General features: G+C 36.8%; 1 pseudogene; it reads right to left on the bottom strand.

The window, feature by feature from the left end:
* Positions 1-6493: 6493 nt before the first annotated feature.
* LOC102985591 (ubiquitin-40S ribosomal protein S27a-like) lies at positions 6494-7007 on the bottom strand (annotated as a pseudogene).
* Positions 7008-7590: the final 583 nt, after the last annotated feature.

The following is a 7590-nucleotide window of genomic DNA, read 5'->3' as shown; positions in this document are numbered from 1 at the left end:
GAGGGCTTCACAATTATTGAAAGAGTACTTAATACCCTAGTCAGAAGTATTTGCATTTGTATGACTTGAATTGTCTGGGCTTTCCTGAGAACACGTGAATATTTACCTAACTATTATGAGACTGAAAGAGTCACTATAGCAGTGTTGCTTAGGTAGAGAAAGTAGCTCTGCCCCCAAACAGTGAATATGCCACTTGTTTGATATGGACAAAAATAAAGAACTAGGCAGATAATTTAGATCTGGGATGATTTACAGAACCCCATTAGCACCATTATATGGCCATTTAACTAAGTAACAGAATCATGGCAGTGTTCCAGGTTTATGTCAGGACAATGGGTTCAAGTCTAGGTGCTGCTATTTACCATACATCCTGTATGACACTGTGCAAATTATGTTTCTGACATCTAGGTTCATCCCTGATCAACCCAAATAGAAACAGACACTCTGCCTGACTCCGAATAGACTTCGAGGTTAAAATGGAAGTGTGCTTTAGAATTATACATTGATATTGTTTTTCCTTAAATATAGAATAAAATAATATTTTTGAGGGTCAACTCTATGTCAGGAATTACCCAGCGTAGGCAAAGCTGTCTTTATGTTGCTGATGAGACAATGAACAGAAGGTAAAAGATTTACCCACAGTCACACTGGTAATAAGTTTTACTGGAATGAAAAATGAAGTCATTTGATACAGTGTCCTATTCCCTTTCTCTTAAACCAAGCAGAAAAATTTACAATGTGAGTTGTACTATATATTTTTAGAAGATTGGTATTCACCTATAGTCAGTGTCCTGTAAGAAGTGGAGGAGAACCTCAGAATAGTTTGGTTCCTGCTCTTATCCCAAAATGGGTCTATTTTCACCTGATGTACACACTGTCCTCTTAAAATTTCTTTTCAATCAAGAGTTCTTAGATTAACATGAATGAGTGAATGAATGAATGAATGCCCCTCATTTAGAGAGTCATAAGTTGGCAAAATTATTTGCGATCTAGCCAATGTTTTGCTCTCAGAAAGAAGGCTGCGTAGACTCCTATGATAATTTTCCAAAACATTTGAAAAATACTCAAAGGCTTAAGAATGTTGGTTGGTTTATTCAGTATTGTCTCCAAGGAAACTCTCTCTCTCTTTTTTTTTTGTAGGCTGAGAATGACTGTGTAGGAGGGATTCTGTGAAAGGACCTGTTAAATTTTGTTAAATATTCATTTGCTCATTTTAGCATCTGGATAAAGACTTTTTACATTTTGGAAGATACCTTCCAAAAGAAACTTTAATTGACTTGGTGAACTATCTTTCTCCCAACAAGAGGGATTAGTAAACTGGGGCCATACATTTCCTTGTATTGCAAAAACATAAAAAATACCATAAAGGGAAATCAAAGTAGTAAAGGATCGGTAGAACTGCTGAGATAGTTGTAATATTTTTTCAAACACGTTAGCATAGCAATATTGATTTTCTATACATATGTATGCAGAAATATACAGGTGTTTACAATCTCGGTATAGTTTGTAATGAATTTTAAAGGTGTTGCAAACAACAGCAGCAAACCATGAATGATTAGCATTCAAATCCAAGGTGGATAGAAGGTATGATGAAACAGCAAATTATACTTTTTAATAAGTGCATTGTTCTGCTGAAAGAGATTATTGTATTCACTGACAGCCAATTCTGTAGTGATGAATTATTTTTTAAAAACCTTTCCCTGTGATATTTTTGGTAAGCAGTTAACAAATAACTACTCAGCTAATTTTTATGTATGCAATTATAAATCTTTGCTTTAGTTATATTTCACACCAAGTAAACTGATACATGTTTTTGATTGTATATGTACCTTCCCTACCTTTTCTTTCATTTGAATTTTCCAAACTAGCATAATTTTCCAAACATGAAAGTCGAGCATAATTTGAAGAAATGGCAAGGTTGGGAGCAAAATCTTAGGTTTATACCTGATGTACTTTTTAACAAGAAGCACTAATCAACATTTAGAATTCCATTGCTACCTTGTCTTCAAATAGTAGAGCGTTTGCCATCGTCCCTCAAACTGTGAGTAATTCAAGGGGAAATTTTATTTGGTACCTCTTTCAATCTTCAGGTCTTTAAAAATCAAGGAAAATTCTTTTGTTTCCTATATGTTTCTTCCCCAAAGTAGATTAAGCATAAGAGAAAACTAGCTTGTTTATTTTCAAAATAGAATCAATTAAAAGTTTACATGGTATTGAAGTTTTATGTTTTAAAATTTGTTACTTTCATTTTAATTGTTATACCAGAGTATATTATCAATAATCATTATGGTTTTCTGATTAATCAATAGTTTTAGGGTTAATCACTCTTGTAAGCTGTTTATTTTTGTATAAAACATCTAATGACAAATGGGTGAAGTCAGAGATGATCTAGTTATGGAAATTTAAGGTACACAGGAAGGGTGCCCACCAAATAAAACAGTCTCCTTCAAAGACCTGAAAGAGAAACTTTGGATATTTTATTTTTTGCTTTTGAGAGTTCTACAGTCAATAAGAAGTACCAAATGAAGTGTAGATATCCAGCTAGTGGGGTCTTTCCCAGATGCAGCAGGAGGAGAGAAGAGGCTCAGTAGAAAGGGTGGAAGGGTAGATAAAAGCTAAATGGTTTTACCTTAAAATTTTGCCTCCAGCTGCATGGAAATTTTAAATATAACTCCATATTCTTGACTGAATTATGCTGTCCTCTCACTCACATCAAGTTGTTTTGGCTTAATTTTTCCGAATACTTTTCTTGTAATGAATTTCCATTATTCACCGTTGGGTGATTTCTATCTTGAGTTAATAAGAGGACAACAGTAGTTCTGGTTTTTTTGTTTTTTTAAAATATTTATTTATTTATTTTTGGCTGTGTTGGGTCTTCGTTTCTGTGCGAGGACTTTCTCTAGTTGCGGCAAGCGGGGGCCACTCTTCATCGTGGTGCGCGGGCCTCTCACTGTCGCGGCTTCTCTTGTTGCGGAGCACAGGCTTCAGACGCACAGGCTCAGTAGTTGTGGCTCATGGGCCTAGTTGCTCCGTGGCATGTGGGATCTTCCCAGACTAGGGCTCGAACCCATGTCCCCTGCATTGGCAGGCAGATTCTCAACCACTGCGCCACCAGGGAAGCCCCAGTTGTTCTGTTTTAATGAGACCTTTTTTGTCATGTAGTTTTAAAAAATAATGGCTAACCTAAAGCATGGATACTTGGAATAGTTGACAACTTCTGTCCTCATGTATTTTACCAGTACCTTTATGTTCATATATATTCACAACTTCCCTCTACCTGCAGAGGCAGTTCCTAGAACAAGGGCTATTCTGTAGCTTTAGTAAATCCATAGTCTACTGAGGAATAAGAAAAAATGAAAGGCAGAATTGTCTTTTGTTATCTGAACAACCTGTCCAATTTTCTCTCGATATTCTTTTATCCATTTTACTCATTATATGTCAGTAAATTATCACCCACAGAAAAAGCGATGAGAAAGTACAAAAAGGGTTTTGCTTCAAAATATATTTAGTTCTGTATAATTGTGCTTACCTTTGAAGATTCAGGTCTTATGTGAAGATTATTTATTTCTTGGGTAGTAAGGATTTCTTTTTTTTGGCCCTGCAGGAGGTAGCTCAAACTCATTATTCTGTGGATGGTTATTCACTGGAAATATGTTGGACTAAAGTAGAAAATTAGTCTCTGACGTAGTGAGTTCCTCTCTTTTCTGGTCTGTGCACTCAGGAAGAGAGCTGCTTCCCTTGCTTCCCTTTCTCCCCTGTGGAGCCCTTACTGGGATCTGGAACTGGAATGGAGATTCCACCTTCCTTCTTTCAACTGAATTAAGCTAAGCCTTTCACTTTTGAGGAGGCTGTATAAGGTTTGTCTTTTTAAACAAGCTTTTACTGACAAGTGAATGCCTGAGGCCAGCTCATCACTAGACAGTAGTAACGACTGCAGTTCAGATAACGATTTTTTTTTTTTTTTTTGCCTGTTTGGGACCATATCTTTCACAGTGTCAATGCAAAAATTTCATTGGACAAAGTTAAACAAGCAAGGAAGACTATTCTGGCTCTTGGAATTGGGCATAGAAGCTGAACTCAACTCCCCTGAAACAAATGATGTGAGTGTCTTTAAACACTGGAGGACAGGAAGGAGGGAGATTGATCGATCGATGGGATGTGTCCCGCACGTTGAATATGCAAATGGTTTCCTTTATGATTAGATCATCGGTGTTAACTAATTGGTGCCCATCTAAATTAGGCTTCTATCCTCCCACAGAAACTGGGAAATAAAGGCACTATATTCTAGATGATTTCATTTCCAAGAGTTGGCCCCAAGGTCTTAGAGAAAATCATTCCTGGGTTATAGCAAGAAGATTTTTTAAAGGGGCAGAGAAAGAATTGACAATGACAAGTCTTCTAAAGTAAATGCTCTACGAACAGGATCGCCAGGGGCCTAGAGTTAGGAAGAAACTTGTTTAAGTTTCATTAAACTGAGGGCCTTCTTGGTCAATAATAAACATAATTTCTGCTCATACTGCACCAGCCATGAAGTCTCATCAGTTCTCAAACAACCAATTTAAATATCTGTACTCTTTTGGCAGAAGCTTGAACTGATATGTATCTCGATGGTCGGTCTATAAAATATTCTAAATAAGTGAATAGTGTAAGCTGAATGTTTTCAGAACATTTTAAAATTTATTGAAAACATTTTAAAGTACACTTTAAGTTCTTAAATTACACTCAATTTCATGTCACCATTTGTTTAGAAATTACAACTCTTTCCTATCCATTAAAACAAATCCCCTAACACCTCTACTAGATTTTTTACCACTTTCATTCATCAAAGAACTAATGATTTTTAGGAGTAATTCTATAATCTCTCATTTTTACTATTTGGATTCCTCTAAATTAAAAATATAATATTGAGCCTGTGATTGTAATATAGCTGTAATATATCATATATATAACTCAGATATTTTAAACTTAAACTATTAAGTATTTATAATTTGAACAAGAGAGCAAGCAAGGAACTAGTCTGTTAGAAAATTTAAGTTTGTGTGTGGACAGAGGACAGAATAAGTATTGTTATTTTAACTATTATATTAATATTCTACTAGCGAATGTGTCATTATTCATCAACACTTAGGACAGGGCTTCCCCGGTGGCGCAGTGGTTGAGAATCCGCCTGCCAATGCAGGGGACACGGGTTCGTGCCCCGGTCCGGGAAGATCCCACATGCCGCGGAGCGGCTGGGCCCGTGAGCCGTGGCCGCTGAGCCTGTGCGTCCGGAGCCTGTGCTCCGCAACGGGAGAGGCCACGACAGTGAGAGGCCCGCGTACCACAAAAAACAAAAACAAACAAACAAAAAAACACTTAGGACAAATATTACCCAGCAATAGCTGAGTTTGGTGTTACTCTTTGAGTGGAACAAAGATTTTAGCATATTTAACCTTCCTCTCACACTCTCTTTTAGTCCTTGGAAGCAGCTTTCAGTATGATACTCTGTCTAGCATTCAATATAGTGGCATTTTCAGTACCTTGCCATAAAGAAAAGTTATTTGCATGTTTCATTTCAACAGAGTGAAATTCAGGTCCCTGTAGTCTCTTTTTCCCTAGTTATTTAAATATATCTTATTGCTCTTGGGGTTACTTAATACCTACAGTTGACCCTTGAACAACGTGGGGGTTAGGAACGCCGACCCTCTGTGCAGTTGAAAATCCTCATAAAACTTACAGCCAGCCCTTGGTATCCGAGTTTCCTCCATGTCCACAGTTCCACATCCACAGATTCAACCAACCGCAGATCATGTTATACTGTAGTATTTACAATTGAAAAACATTTACTATTGAATCCATGCAGTTCAAATCCATGTTGTTCAAGGGTCAACCATATTTTTTTCCAATTTTCTTTTAGTGTGGTAAAATACATATAAAATTTACCATCTTAACCATTTTTAGGTGTACACTTCAGTGATATTAAATACATTAATAATGTTGTGCTACCGTCACCACTATCCATCTTCAGAACACATTTTATCCTGAAAAACTGAAACTCTATGCCTAGTAAATAATAACTCCTCATTCCCCTCTCCTCCCAGCCCCTGGAAACCACCATTCTACTTTCTGTCACTATGATTTTAATCACTCTAAGTGCCTCATAATAGTGGAATCAAAAAATACTTGTCTTTTTGTGGCTGGCTTATATCACTTGGCAAAACGTTCACAAGATTCATCCATCCTGTAGCATACATCAGAAGTTTCTTCCTTCTTGAGGTTGAATAATATTCCATTGCATATATATATATATATACACCATATTTCACTTACCCATCATCTGTAGGTGAACACTTGGTTTGCTTCCACATTTTGGCTATTATGAATATTGCTGCTATGAACATGGGTATACAGATATCTCTTTGAGACCCAGATTTTAGTTCTTTTGGGCATATACCCAGAAGTGGGATTGCTAATATATTGTATTTCTTTTTTGTTGTTTTTAAGTTCATTAGTTCATGACTTTTATTAACCAATATACAATCACTTGTCTTCTGGTTTGTTGAAACAATAGGTCAGAAAACATTTGCCACAATAATGTCTGTCAAAGTGGCTGGCCATAAAAACTCCAGTACCACATTCATCTGAAGGGCACTCCCGACAAAGGCGACTGATTTTGCCATTCTCATCCACCTTATAGTATTTCAGGACAGCCAGCTTAACCTTCTTTCTCTTATGTTTGTTCTTCTTGGGAGTGGTGTAAGACTTCTTCCTTTTCTTAGCGCCACCACAAAGTCTCAACACAAGACGAAGAGTGGACTCCTTTTGAATGTTGTCGTCAGAAAAGTACATCCATCTTCCAGTTGCTTGCCAGCAAAGATCAGTCTTTGCTGGTCAGGAGAAATTCCTTCCTTGTCCTGGATCTTGGCCTTTACATTTTCTATTGTATCCGAGGGTTCAACCTCGAGAGTGAGGGTCTTCCCCGTCAGGGTCTCCACGAAAATCTGCATATTGGCGGCGGTGCCACCGCAGATGGCAGATCTGAAAAGCTGTATTTCTATTTTGAATCACTGAGGAACAATCATGTTATTTTTCCACCGTGGCTATACTATTTTACATTTCCACCAACAGTGCACAGAGGATCTAATTTCACCACATCCTTGCCCACATATGTTATTTTCTGTTTGTTCATACAGTATATAGTAGCCATCCTAATGGGTTGAGATGGTATTTCATTGCAGCTTTGATATTTCATTTCTCCAATGAATAGTGATGTTGAGCATCTTTTCATGTGTTTATTGGACATTTGTATATCTTTGCTGGAGAAATGTTTCTTCAAGTTTTTTATCCATTTTTTAATTGGGTTTTTTTTTTTGTTATTGAGCTTTAGGAGTTCTCTCTATATATGACAAGAGATATTAATCCCTTACCATGTACATGATTTGCAAATATTTTCTTCCACTCTGCATGTTGCCTGGCACTCTGTTGATAGTGCCATTTGATGCACAAAATTTTTAAATTTTTGTTGTCCAATTTGTCTATTTTTTCTTCTGTTGCCTATCTCTTTAGTGTCATATCCAACAAATCACTGCCAAATCCAATGTTGCAAAGATT

The sequence above is a fragment of the Physeter macrocephalus genome, chromosome 5 (genome assembly GCF_002837175.3).
Source record: "Physeter macrocephalus isolate SW-GA chromosome 5, ASM283717v5, whole genome shotgun sequence".
Lineage (NCBI taxonomy): Eukaryota > Metazoa > Chordata > Mammalia > Artiodactyla > Physeteridae > Physeter > Physeter macrocephalus.
This window is presented reverse-complemented; position numbering and strand designations above follow the sequence as displayed.